The 14,380-nt window shown below is 47.4% G+C and overlaps 1 protein-coding gene across 1 annotated transcript in view; it reads left to right on the top strand.

Annotated features, from left to right (window-relative positions):
• The window catches only part of Rasgef1c (RasGEF domain family member 1C), an 80,709-nt gene that overhangs the window by 39,761 nt on the left and 26,568 nt on the right, over positions 1-14,380 (top strand). The window lies entirely within an intron of this gene.

The following is a 14,380-nucleotide window of genomic DNA, read 5'->3' as shown; positions in this document are numbered from 1 at the left end:
CTGTGAACAGGAAGTTAGGCAACTAATGACTTCCTCTAATGTTCATGCCTCTTGGCAGACCAATGCTAGCTAGGCACCAGACACCTTCCCATTCCTTCCAGTTCAGAGAGAGAAATGAGACCAAGAGTAGAAAAGCAGTGTATGCATAAGCCACACAGCAAGTGGTAGTCAAATAAAAACACAATAGTCATCCAGTTAGTGGCTCATTTTTCGTTTCAGACATATACCCTCTAGGTGCCCAGTACTTTCTAGGCACAGGAACCATGGCTGTATATGTGAGAGACCTTGTCCCTGGGCTCACAGCCTTGTGGAGAGACAGAGAAGAAACCGATAAACTAAAACAAGAGCCTCGGTAGATGCCAGAGGCTGTAGAAAAATAACCAGGATGGAGTAATGCTGGGGCTCGCAGGGTAGATTTGCATGGTAAGAACTGTGAGGTTGTCTCCAGGAGACTGCATCATCCTGAAGGATAAGGAGCCGACCACATAAGGTGAGAGGGGAGGCTCCCAGCAGAGAGACTGACAGTTACCTTTTGCTATCATCCCGCGCCACAGTGCTTCCATTGCTTTAAGAGTCTGCTTGCCTGTCTAGCAGAGCTCGCCTCCCCAAAGCTGCCCGGCTGAGAAAAAGGCCCCTCCCACCTGCCTCCAACCTTATTTCAGTAATGTCCTCTCCCTCAAGCCCTCAAACTGTGACCCGAAGGCTGTGGAAGAACTTCATCTTCTCATTTTTGTTAATGGTATATATTTGAGTGTGATGTACATAAATACAGTAGAATAACTACTGTAGATAAATTTCATAGCCAGCATACTTTTTCTTACGGTAAGAGCACTAAGATCTTCTGCCACGGTGAGCTGACAGGGTACAGAAAGCCACCGTTGTTGACTCTAGTGGAGGTTACCTTCCCTTTGCTCCTGACATTGCCCCAGATGAGGGAAACTCAAAGGCCCATGGGAGGATCTCATTCCTCTGCTCTGTCACCACTCACCCCCCAGATCTCCAAATGTGGGCTGGCCACGGGCGCAGGGACAGAATGGGGAAAGAGGAATGCTGTTAGGGGAGTTGTCACTATTTTAAGAAATGTCCTTCCCCACCTCTTCAAAACCCACGACCTTCCCAAGCTGCTGCAGTTTGCCAGTGGGTGCCCCTTTCTTAGTTTTCTCTTGTCTTATTGAAATGGTTCCCGAATACCACCACCTTGTGTTATACTGTAAATAAAGACACTATAAATATGCATGCGACTGTGTGCAGGGTGAGGAAGATGGTCTGAAGCACTTGTGGAAAGCATTTATGAATCTGCACTGTGGAGCTGCCTGAGTTATGGGTGGGTTCCTGAACTATGTCTGAATTCCTACTGGATGGACGGAGATGCCTACAAATCGTAGGGTGTCTACATTACCCTCCATTACCCTCCCATGAGGCTTCGATTTAGTAGCTCATCGTGTATTTTTTAGCTATAAAACCATCTAATTATTTAATATTTTGCTTTATATTTTAATCACATGTATATGTATTTGTGCATATATGTATATGTATTTGTGTGTATGTATACATATGTGTCTGCACATGGGTATGTTCTTTTTTAACTATTTATTTATGTATGTGAGGACACTGTAACTATCTTCAGACACATCAGAAGAGGCCATCAAATCCCATTACAGATGGTTGTGAGCCACCATGTGGTTGGTGGGAATTGAACTCGGGACCTCTGGGAGAGCAGTCAGTGAGTGCTCTTAACTGCTGAGCCACCTCTCCAGCCCACATGGGTATGTTTTAGGGAGTGAAGATAATCACAGAGGACAGAGGAGGCCTCTAGAGCTGGAATTAGAGGTGGCTGTGAGCTGCCTAGTGTGCATGCTGGGAACCAAACTCCAGTCCCCTTTGCAGGACCAGTATACACTCTGAATCGCTCTGCCACCGCTCCAGCTGTGAAGACACCTCAGACTGTCTGTCACCAGGTGACAGGTATAAACATGGCTTTCCTGGAACCAAGGAGCCCCTTCCCAGGGGCAAAGCTGGCATAAATGAAGGGATGATGCTGGAGTTGTGTAGAATAGTAATGTGTGGGCTGGAAAGATGGCTCAGCAGTTAAGAGCACTGACTGCTCTTCTGAAGGTCCTGAGTTCAAATCCCAGAAACCACATGGTAGCTCACAACTATCTGTAATGAGATCTGACACCCTCTTCTGGGTTGTCTAAAGACAGTTATAGTGTACTTACATATAATAAATAGGTAAGCCGGGCGGTAGTGGCGCATGCCTTTAATCCTAGCACTTGGGAGGCAGAGGCAGGTGGATTTCTGAGTTCAAGGCCAGCCTGGTCTACAGAGTGAGTTCCAGGACAGCCAGGGCTACACAGAGAAATCCTGTCTCAAAAAACCAAATAAATGAATAAATGAATGAATGAATGAATGAATGAACCTTTAAAAAAAGAATAGTAATGTGGGTTGGGGCAGCTTGTATAACTTCTTCACAGAGGAAGGCCGTGAGACTCAGCCTGAGCGTGCCCAGGTGCCTGATAGCAGATGGCACCCAGTCGGAAAGCCCCAGAGGCTAAGAGGGAAGATGCTATGGCGTGGCATCTACCCCGAGTCTGTGCTTCCTCTTTCTAGTATCTTGATGGGCAGTGCCTTTTCAGAAGCAGAAAATGGCCAGCATATTACCTCTTTATTTCCTGGATCACACCTTTGGCTTTGAACCCGAAAAGCCCAAGATCACCTAGGCATTTTCTACATTCTCCTCCAGTTTTATAAATCTGTATTTTACGTTAAATCTAGAGACCAAGTCCACTTGATATTTGTGAAGAATGCCATGTCTCTATCTATATTCACTGATTTATTTCTTATACGTTTTATCTGGGGGGGGGGGGGGCGTCACTTGCATGCTATAACTTGCCACAGCATGTATGTGGAGGTCAGAGGGCAACCTCCAGGATTCAGTTCTTTCCTCCCATCATGTGAATCCCGGGGCTAGAACTCAGGATTTTGGGTGTGGTAGCAAGCGCCTTTGCTCAGGAGCTGTCTCACCAACCCTAGGCTAGTTTTTTTGTGTGTGAATAAGCAGATGTCCCGGCATCCCCGGTACAGGTGATACTTTCTCTATTGGATCATTGTGCCTTTGTCAAAGCCAGTTGACTGTGTGGGTCTGTTTCTGGGCTGTCTGTTCCACTGTGCCTGTCTTTCCTCTAATGCTGTCTGCTGCTGATTTAGACGAAGGCTTGCAACCAGGGCATTCTGGCCTTCACATTTTATTCTCCATCAGGCTGTGTTATAATCCTGAGGACAGAAGCCCTGGAGGCTTGGCTGAGGTTGTTTCTCGTTTACCTGGTGCTGCTGAGGGTCCCTTCCTTTCTGTTCTGCTGAAGATATCCATGCCACTCACATAAGTTTCCATGCTCCACCTCAAGTTCTAGAGACAGGTCACTGTAAACTTAGGAGCAGAGCAAACAGGGCAGTCTTCCCTTTGACTATGTCATTGATATGTCTAGAGTCTAGCCCACAACTCAACCCTGTTAGGCTCCCAGCTGTGCTGAGTCCTTTTCTACCCCCAAGACTCTCTGCTGACCTTGCTGACAACCACTCTGGCTATTGGGAAAGAAGCAGAGGCAACACCCCAGCCTTGAGACTAATCTACACACCTCTTCCTGGAGCCTCCCTCCAGAAGAGGCAGGCCACCTCTGCAATTGTCCTCTGTCTTCAAAGTACAGTCAAGGGCTATATAACATTTTGGCTGATAATGGATTACATATAGGACAGAACTTTATTACTCTTCGATGTCAGAGTATGATATATTGCTTGCATATTCACGGTGGTGCTGGTGGCCAACTTACCATGCAGAAAACGTAGAAAACAACTGTGTACGAGTAACCTTGACTCATTCGTTACTTTTCACCGTCCGTGACATAATACCTGACAGAAGCCACTGAAGGGAAGAAGGACCTATCCTGGCTCGCTCTCTCAGAGCCTGTGGTCCGCCATGATTGAGAAGGTATGGCAGAATGGCTCCCACCTGAGCAGAGCGGGTGGGTATAGGGGCTCAGGACGGCACCATCTGAGATCAACGGGCTTGGGTTGATCTCTCTGCACCTCCAACCTTTGCTGCCTTCAACGCACGGGCTTGCTCTTGTGCAGGCCCCACTCCTTTTCTTTGGCTCCTGCCAACAGACATCTCATGCTCCTAGAATCTCCAGTGACCTAGAGGTTCCTTAAACTTCAGGTTTTACTTTGAAACCTTGTAGACAGGCCACTCGGAGCTCCAGACAGGGGATCCGATACTATTACCTGTGGCCCAATTTCACGGGCTTTTTTTTTTTTTTCTGGAACTTTGATTCACAATTCTGGTACTCGGCATTGCCTGTAAGATTGGCACCATGTTAGCCAGGCGGTGGTGGCACATGCCTTTAATCCCAGCACTTGGGAGGCAGAGGCAGGCAGATTTCTGAGTTCAAGGCCAGCCTGGTCTACAGAGTGAGTTTCAGGACAGCCAGGGCTACACAGAGAAACCCTGTCTTGAAAACAAACAAACAAACAAAAAGATTGGCACCATGTAAATCATACCAAGCTCAGGGCCCTGCCTTGATCACACCTGCAGTAGCTTGCAGATGCTTACACATTCGAATCATGGAAAATAGTTCTTTTGTTTGAACCAGGAATCCTAAAAGATCCATTTTGCCAGACTCTCTCTTTTTCAAAGGAAAGCCTCTCAAATGTGTTTGCTTTTTTTCACCCTGAGAATCTCACCAGCAAACCACCTCTCCTGTTGACACAGTATATAAACTGTATATAAGCACTTTCTCTTTGACAATTACAGACCCTTGGCTTACACCCACCTTGTCTACACCTTTAAATGTACTCTTTCTTTCCCAAGCTGTCCATTTCCCACGTCTTTTTGCTGGACTCTTCTCAAAGTGTCTCTGCCTATCTGTCTAAAAGCTGCAGGTGATATCCATGCCTCAGCCTGGACGTGAGACCATTTTGAAATATTTTCAACCAATTTTGAAATTTTTTCTTGAAAATCATTACTTTTGAAATCAGCTTCACCCAAATCACCTGGACACTGATGGAATGCAGTCAAATTCTTTGCCAGAGTAGAACAGAAATGGCCTGTATTTCTATTCCTGGTGGAGTCCTTGTTCCTGTCTGAACCCCTAGGGACATCTTCACTGTCTGCATTTCCATCAGTATTTCTATCTGAACTTCTACCCCAGAGGCCCGTTGAGCTCTCTACTGCTTCTCCCCCTCACATCTCCAACTCTTCCACACTCCTCCCTTTCACCACTTGCAAAGGCCAGTGGACCTCATGGTCAGTTCATCACAGCAACAGCTCGACTTCCTGGCTCCGATTTCCTGTATCAGCCACTTTTCTGGTTGCTGTGACCAAATGTCCCACAGAAACAACATAAGGAAAGAGAGCTTCGTCTTGACTCACGGTGCCAGCAGGCTCCAGTTTATCATGGCAAGGAAGGCCTGGCAGCACGGCTCCTGGCCATGGCGACAGGAGCTGTGACCTCACATGGGTGACCAGACCAGGAAGCAGAAGATTCAGATGATAGCCAGTTTTAGCCACAACCTTCCTAGTGATCTATTACATTCCACCAGCTAAGCTCCACGCCCCAGAGATTTGACAATCTCCCAAAATGGCCAGGAGCAACATTTTAAACATATAAGCCCTGGTGGCACATTTTCAATTTAAAACACGGCTCCTATTAATAAGGATAATGAAGTCGATAATGATAATGCCTGATGTCTTAGGTTACGGTGTTGTTGTTCTTGTTGCTGTTGTTTTCTTTGTGATAAAATATCCACAGGGCCAACATAAGGGAGAAAAGGCTTCTTTAGACTGCAGTTTAAGGTCCAGCCCATCCTGGAAGGCAAATCAAGGCAGCAGGAGCTTGAGTCAGCTGATGACGTCACATCCACAGTCAGAGGACAGCAATGAACAGGTTCTGCTCTCCACTCCTGTCTCCATTTTCACAGCCCAGCATCCCATTCAAGGCTCGCTTGGCACCCACAGTGGGAAAGTCTTGCTACCTCAATTAGTATAAGCAAGATAACTCCCCACAGGCACACGTAAAGGCCCATCTCCTCGGTGGTTTGAAACTTAATCAGCAACACCAGCCACCACCACTGATAATAAGTATGTCATGTCACATGGGCACAACTTGATATCTACATGTTTATCACTTCCTTTGATGGAATAATTTTCTCTTGTCTTTGGTTTACCCTCATATTTTTTTGTTTCTCATAGTCCTAGGACAATTGTATATAAACACACATGTGTATGCACATGCTCGCAGACACACACACACATCCTTGGTACATAATAGGATGCACCATCTGGTCTAGATTTGTATAAGCATGTACCAGTGTTAGCACAATGATGAAATTACCTAATGATGCCTTTCTCAGCCATTAATAAATTCATTTCCTAAATCTCCACCAATTAAGCAATACATTGCTTAGTGATAGATAAATAGGTAAAATCAGAAATAAAAGCAGGGAACTATTATCACAAGAGTCAAGATGCTTATCCAGCAAAAGTTAGAGTGAACAGTGAGGCTGGGCACGAAAGGGCGTGATAAACCTTTTAATACCAGTAATGCTCATTTTGTTAGTTTGAGAAGTCACAGACGTTTATTTTATTGTAATAATAGTTGTTTTTATTTAAATCATGTGTGTACTTGTAGACTACTCTTTTTTAATTGTCTTATTGATGAGGAGGAAATACTAAAAGGGCACTTCTCCATGGTCTCCAAACAAGGCTCAGGAGTTACTACAATTGTATAACCTGGGCCACCAGCCCAGTGGGGAAAGAATGCTATACCTCTCTTAACCAGGACTCATCCACCCCACCCTTCCTCTAGTTTTCATGACTTGGGTGCCAGCCAGTACAAAGAAGTGATTTCTGGAAGCAAAGCAGCATGGTGGGGTGGGCTTTGGTGTGGGGCTGGGGGGCTGGAGAGCCGGCTCAGGGCTAAAAAGCACTCAGTGCTCTTGCAGAGGATCTGGGTTTTCTGTTTTTGTTTTTGTTTTTTGTGAGCCACATGATAGCTGAAACTCCAGTTCCAGGGGATCTGACACACTCTCTGACTTCCATGGGCACTAGGCACATGGCGCATGTACAAAATAACATATAAATTAATAATAACAACAACAACAACAATAGCAGTATAGTGATTAGAGCCAGGCATGGTGATGCATGCCTTTAACCCCAGTACTCATGAAGGGGAGGTCAGGGAACCTCTGTGAGTTCAAGTCCAGCCTGGTCTACATTTCAAGTTGAAGAATAGCCAGAGCTGCATAGTAGGACACTCTGTCTCAACCTAAAATTTAAAAAGTATGGTCATTGGAAAGTAGAAACATCAGCCCTTTGCTATAATTTGGGGGATCCATTAAGTGGGATAGCTCTTCAAAATAAAGTTTAGGAAGTAATTGTCAACGTGACTGATGATATTATGATAATGGAGCAGGAAGACGCCGGCTTGTTCCTCTTTGGAGGACTCTATTTTCAGCTACCAATCTACTGTGAGGCTTGGTGCCCTCCACTCGCAACAACAGATTGTCTGCAATTGCCCCAAGCTCTCCAAACCCACTGCTTCTGGAAGTGTAGACGCAGCAGGGTCTGTCAGCGGGAGCAGGGGGCCATCTGGAGCCCCAGATAAGTCAGCCCAGCATCCCTCTCCCAGCCAGAGCTGTCACCAGCCTCCCAGCCAGAGCTGTCTCCAGCCTCCCAGCCAGAGCTGTCTCCAGACCCCTGTGGATGAAGCCAGGTAAATTCTCAACCTGGGAAAGCCTCAGGCCTATAGGAGGCTACAGTATCCTTCAGGCTACAGAGAACAGGCAGGAGTTCTTCTGGTGGCTCCTCAATCCCGCGTTTTTTGCCAAGGCAAAAAGTAGGGACCTTAGAAGATAGCTAGACAAGATTAGAAAAGCTAGAAAGGCCATGGCGTGGTCAAAGCCCGCACAGAGTGCCTTCCTTTAGCCACCCACAATGCTCCTGTGCAAGGGGAGGGGAGGACTGGACCCTGGAGTCTCTCCCTCAGCTGAACCCAGCAGGCCATGCACAGGGCCATCCTCAATCCTAGAAGGCTGGGCTGCGCTGAGGATTCCTTATGTTCAGGTGGTCGCTCCTCAGCTCCCAAACTCTGTGCCTTGGTGAATATTTACGTCACATCTGTCCTCAACTCAACATTTATCAAGTCCCACTTCACAGGATGAAGGACAAGAGCTTTGTCTGGAGTTGGGAGCCCAGAGACCCAGAGAAGTCCACGAGTGTCCCACTGGTGACCTTGTCTACTCATTTAAGGGCCATCTAATAAAAGAACGACATCCTCTGAGGTTTAAGTGATTGTGTAACTTTGATTCTTTTAAAAACCTTATTTTTAATGATGGTTTTTAAATGCTTTAGCCTCTCTTTTAGCCTGTTACTTACCAGAGGTAGTGGGAAAGAAAGGATACAGGGCTGTGGGGGGAATGGACCTGTTTAGAAAGGTTTTTTTGGAGCAGGTCTCATCTGTGTTGTCTGGAAATCGGCAGTTCAGTTCACAGGTCAGCACCAACAGCTCAATCCACTTGCAGGACACTTTATGGATACACCAGCAGTCCAGTACAGTACAGTCAGGAGAGCAAACACGAATCAGCAGCTGTGGCTCTCCCTAGCAGAGACAGCCAGGCCTCAACCTCGGTTCGAGTCAGCAGGAGGGACTAGGAGGGACCAGAAGTTCTTGACTGTGCTTCTCTCAGTGAATCGAAGATCAGGAAGACAGGAGACCCACAAACGAGACCCACAAACATCGTACAGCTAGCCTTATACACAAGTTCAGCCTCAGCCACTGTCTATCAAATCCTTTTTATACCCTGGAAACATTACGTGTCCTCCACGGGTCTTGTCTCAGCACATGTCTTGCCTCTGCATGTGTGTCTGTCTTAGCTGACAATACTCCATCAATCAGCCTGAGTCCACAGAAGCGGCAAGAAACTGTAGCACATCACCAGAAGTTTCTTGATGTGTTTCTCTCTAGGGAGTCCTGACAAATGCAACTCAACTATGCAATGTAAGGCAGACCAACACATACGTGTTGTTAGCAAGGAACCCTTCATCACATGTCCTTTTATGTGCTTGTTTTAGCAGAACATCCTTTGACCTGTGTCTGCTTTAGCTAAACGTTCCTTCATGAGTCTGCCTTGGCCTTTCATCTGTGTCCACTTCAGCTAAACTTCCCTTCACATGTTTGTCCCAGCAAAACACCATCCAACTGAATTTCCAAAGAACCCTTAAGTTTCCACTTCATTAGTGAGAAACAGACTTTGTTTTTTATTGAAACCTCTGGAGGTCAGAACCTGTCTGGAGTTAGTAGAGCAAGTTCTTTATCCAGAACCTTGGAAAGAGCCCTGTGTTCAGTGCCCCAGGCCCTAAGGACACACGTTGTTCCTTGTCCCTGAAGAAGCATCCCAGCAGATTAGCAGCCTTACCAGTACCCTGAGCTGGCTGAGACCCTACACACCCAGCCCTTGCTCGACACCTGCCCAAACGACAGGCTTGCTCCAGGCTCTGAGAGAAACATGGGGAACTCACACTACTTCCTAGAGCTCCCAAAAGTCCTGAGGAGAAAGAAAGAAGTACAACTGAAGAGAACCAGTGCTGCAGACATTGAGGAGATGGTCATAGTGCCATGCCCAATAATATGCCAAGAAATTGAATAAGCTAGATGAAATGAATGGAAATTCCTAGAAACACAAAAGTTATGGCATCCAAATTCCAAAGAAATGAAGATTTGAGAAACCCCCGGAGACTAGTTAGGAAATCAGTTCGTAATCAGAAGCCACCAACAGAGAAAAAATTCAAGACTTGGTGGCTTCTCTGTTAAGTGTATGAACAGTTATTATAAATCCTTTCAAGCTTTGACCAATAATTGAGGTGGGGGCTGCTTCCTAACTCATACTATATGACAAGCATTTGTTCTGATGCAGGGACCCTACTGAGAGACCAGACCAACTCTTGGGTTCAGCCTTCATCTTAGAGAACCTGACCTAAGGTTGAAACTGAGTTAACTCACAAACCTGCCCCTGGCACTCCCGAACAACCACCAATCAGGAGGAAAGCAGAAGTTAAGTTTATTGTTTGGCTCCCAACACCAGCCAATTATTTTAAAGGGAGACAAAATTCCATAATAGCCCCCCAATCAGATGTGTGCCAGGCTAGAACACCCCCTTATTTGCTTGCCTCTTTAAATGCTTGCTTGAAACTGGGCTCTGGGCTTCACCCTCCTGTGCTGCTGCGTCAGGCTTAAGACTGTATATAAAAGACCCTAGTGTGATCGCATCAGAATCATCTTGGTGGTCTCTTGGAGTCCACAAAATCTTCAGGGAAACAGCACCTACAATAAAGGAAAATTTAAGGGCAATATTTCCTCAGAAACACTGATGCAAAAGTCCTCAACAACAGCGGCAACAACAAAACTATCAAACCAAATTTCGCGGCACATTAAACAGGATTATACAACCGAGCTTAGTGGGACCGATTGATGGAATGCAAGGATGGTTCCGCGGAATCCTGACATAATGTACATTCACAGGGAAGCACTATCCACATGTACAGTCGTCTCAATGCAGAACAAGAACTGGTAACGTCGGAACGCTGCTCGTGACAGAAATACTCAACACACCCGGAAGCAGTGACCTCAACCCAGTGAAATCCACGTGACAATAGATGACTGACAGCTCTTCTGCCGGGGTGACAACAAGAGGACCTGCGAGGACCAGCGCAGAATGGACTTAGCAGTGTAAGGCTTTGCTGCCATAGTTGACTGATGATTCTAATCTCCCTGGCGGTGGTGTGCATTCCATGCCACCCGTCCTGATGTTCTAGGATCCCAAATGAAACACACACACACACACTCATACACACACACACTCACACACACACACTCACACACACACTCATACACTCACACACACACACAATGGCGGGGCCACCCCCAAACTTCCATGTAGTTAATGCCTCCCCTCCGCTACTAAAATCTGTGTTTCATCTTTGCTACCCTATCCCCAATTGTGGGGGTGGAGGTGCCTGGGGCCGCTCTTCCCCGCCTCTGACATCATTGGTGTGCGCTCTCTTCTGTAGCTCTCAAGACTGAATCTTTTCCCCCGCCCTGCATGGCCAGCTTCCTTTCTCCCCTGTCTCCTTGCCCCAACCCTAAAGTTCCGCCTCTTTCTCTCTGCCCAGCCATTAACCACTGGCAACTTTATCCCTCAGAACTGACTGGGGGCAGGGAGCCTCAGTGTCTTACATATGGATTGCTGTGCAATTTTGGGAACCCAAATAACATACTATACGCGTTAGAGCAAAGCCACTTCAGCTAGGAGCCATATTACAGTCGAAGCATATGTCTTTCTTTCCAGAGCCTCTCCCTTGTCCTTATTATTATTATTTATTTTTTTACTGTATTGCCAAGGGTTTTATTGGTCTGAAAGGACACCAGGATATGAATGGCTTGCCACACAAAACCAAATCTTGGTACAGTTCAAAAGTACTGACAGCTCTCTCACCCCTTCACCCCAGTAGTATTCAAGGGGTTGTTTCAACATGCTGGCCAGACCTATTGTATAAGTCTCATCTATTTTGTGGTCTGTGGTGGTTAATGTTGATTGCCAAAGAGCTCCAGGCTCACTAATAAGGAATTAATTATCTTGATTAGGTTAGCCTGCAGCCACGCCTGTGAGGTGCTATTTTGACTAGTTAAGGTGGGAATGGTTACCCTAGAAGGAGCCGGCACCGTCCCCGCGCTCTGATTCTGAGTGGAATAAAAGGAGGAACACTGGGTTGAGCATGGACGAGCCTTTGCTACTCTCTGCTCTGTCACTATGGGCGCAATGTGACTGAACGCCTCTGGCTCCAGCCACAGTGACTTCTCGACCCATGACCAAATAAGCCCTTTCTCCCATAAGCTGCGTCTGTGGGGATTATTTTCTCGCAGCGATGATCCAAGTGACTCATTACGTGGCCTCGCTCTAGTTCAGATCTTGATGCTCCTCCAGAAGCCCATGTATCAAAGCCTGGTGAGAGGCCGGGCGGTGGTGCCGCACGCCTGTAATCCCAGCACTCTGGGAGGCAGAGGCAGGTGGATTTCTGAGTTCGAGGCCAGCTGGTCTACAGAGTGAGTTCCAGGACAGCCAGGGCTACACAGAGAAACCCTGTCTCGGAAAAAACCAAATCCAAAAAAAAAAAAAAAAGCAAAGCTTGGTGAGAAGCCAGGAAACTTTGAGAGAGGTAACGGAGCCAGGAGCCAGGCGGTGGTGGCGCACGCCTTTAATCCCAGCACTTGGGAGGCAGAGGCAGGCGGATTTCTGAGTTCGAGGCCAGCCTGGTCTACAGAGTGAGTTCCAGGACAGCCAGGGCTACACAGAGAAACGCTGTCTCAGAAAAAAAAAAAAAAAGTTAAAACAAAATGTTTTAGGAAAAAAAAAAAAAGTGAAACAAACCCTGGCCCACTGCAGAAAGACTTCTGAGATGTATTGTTAATGACCCCGCATGGGACAGTGGGGGGCTGTGCTATTTTGTGTGTAATAAAGAAACGGGAAAATAAATGCTTATTTTGCATTTGTGTGAAGAAGCTATAGAGTAATAGACAAGAAACTGATCCAAGAGTCATTCACATTTATAGGAAAGGACACAGGCGCGTGGCCTGTGGGCCTGGGTGGGCTTCTTGGAAAGACAGGTGTTTCCACACCTGGATGCTCGAGGTCCCCAACACCCTGTGCTCTCCCTCACCCGCCACTTTGTCACTTAGGACCAGCCACCTGGCAGCAGTCACCTAAGCGCACCGCCTTCATAATCACCTCACCTTCCCCTTGTGGGTCCCATAACAGCTTGCTTTTCCACAGGCTCATTCCTGCCCTCAGTCCTCAGGTCGGTGACCTGCTTGGGGAGGTCCTCTTCCCTGTAGGACAGCCCTTCAGCTCATAGCATGAGCTTGGGGATCTAGCCACCCATCCCCAAGGACCCAGCATCAAGTGCCCAGTGCCGAGTCAGGCCTAGGGGTGCTTCTGAGATTGACTTGTGAAACATCCCTCCATGAGTCTCCCACCACCTGGCAGACGGCTGTCCAGCCCCACGGAGAGTTTCAGTGTCACCTCCACGCTGTCACTGGCCCCTCTGGGAGAAAATTGAACTGGAATCCAGGCAGGCTGTAGAATGAAGAGGTGGCAGACATTACACGGGAGAAGGGAGCTTTGGAGCTCACATTTTTTGGCATGTAAAGTTAGAACCAGGTGCTGAGCCGTAGGCATGAGACAGAGCTAGCACCTGCTGTTTCTAGAGATGGCCACCCTCTCCAATGAGAAGCTTCAGGACCCCCCTCCCCAACCCACCCCCACCATCTTCATCTGTACTGGCTTCCCCACACAGATGGACAAGAAGTGATTTGTGAAATTTGCATTTTCAGGACTGAAAATTGAGTGTCGGCAATTGCTAGGGAGGTAAAAAAATAAAGCCTCGACTATTGCCAAGGTCTGGGCTGTCCAGGCTCCCATCCACATGGACTGACCAAGCACTCGCTAATTCTGTAACTCTGTCCCAGTGCCTCCCCCACCTCAAACTGTGGACAGCCTTCCGGAGAGTTCCCCCTCATCCTTGAGTGCGCTCTGGCCTCCTGTCTTTCTGTCTCTAGTTCAGGGTCACCGGGGGACAGAAAAAGCAGGCCAAAGCCAGAGTCTTTCGGGGGTGAGCCCAAAAGATTCTGTGTTTGAGAAAACAGGGTGACCTGACTGTCTAGGCTGGAACTGGCTCAGCACCCACAGACCTGTGAACGGGGAGCAAGCACAGGCTCCCTGTAAAAATGTGCAAGCGCCCTCTGCTGGCCAGGCCGCTAAAGGGCTCAGCATTGGTCTAGAGGGCCTGCATAGAGAGGACAAGGTAATGTCCACAGAAAGCCTTTCGCTGCACCAGCAACCAACAGAAGCCCTCAGGCCTACATCAGGGCTCACAATGAAAATCCACTGATGTCCACAAGGGCTCAGACGTGGATTTGGAGCTACTCTGTAGGCTAATGCAGGAGGACCGTAAGTTCAAGGCCTGCTTAGATTATAGAGAACATACAAAGCCAACTTGGGCAACTTAGCAAGACCTTGTCTCAAAATGCAAAGTAGCAGAGCGGGCCAGGGATGTTAGCTCAGCGGTAGAGGCCTCAGGTCGACCTCACCTCTCTCCCTCCAAAAAGAGTGTGCCTACTTTCCTAGCTTCTCACAGTGCCAAGATGAACTCAATATAGAGTTTACATTCCCCAAAGGTGAGTCCATAGGATCTCAGGGGAACAATAGCCTCCAAGTGTCAAGGAAGATCCGGGATTGTTCCTGAACCCCTAATCTGAATCAGGATCATCCCTGA

This window comes from Apodemus sylvaticus, chromosome 10 (genome assembly GCF_947179515.1).
Source record: "Apodemus sylvaticus chromosome 10, mApoSyl1.1, whole genome shotgun sequence".
Classification (NCBI taxonomy): domain Eukaryota; kingdom Metazoa; phylum Chordata; class Mammalia; order Rodentia; family Muridae; genus Apodemus; species Apodemus sylvaticus.
Note: the sequence above shows the minus strand (reverse complement) of the source record. Positions and strands in the feature narration are given on the sequence as shown.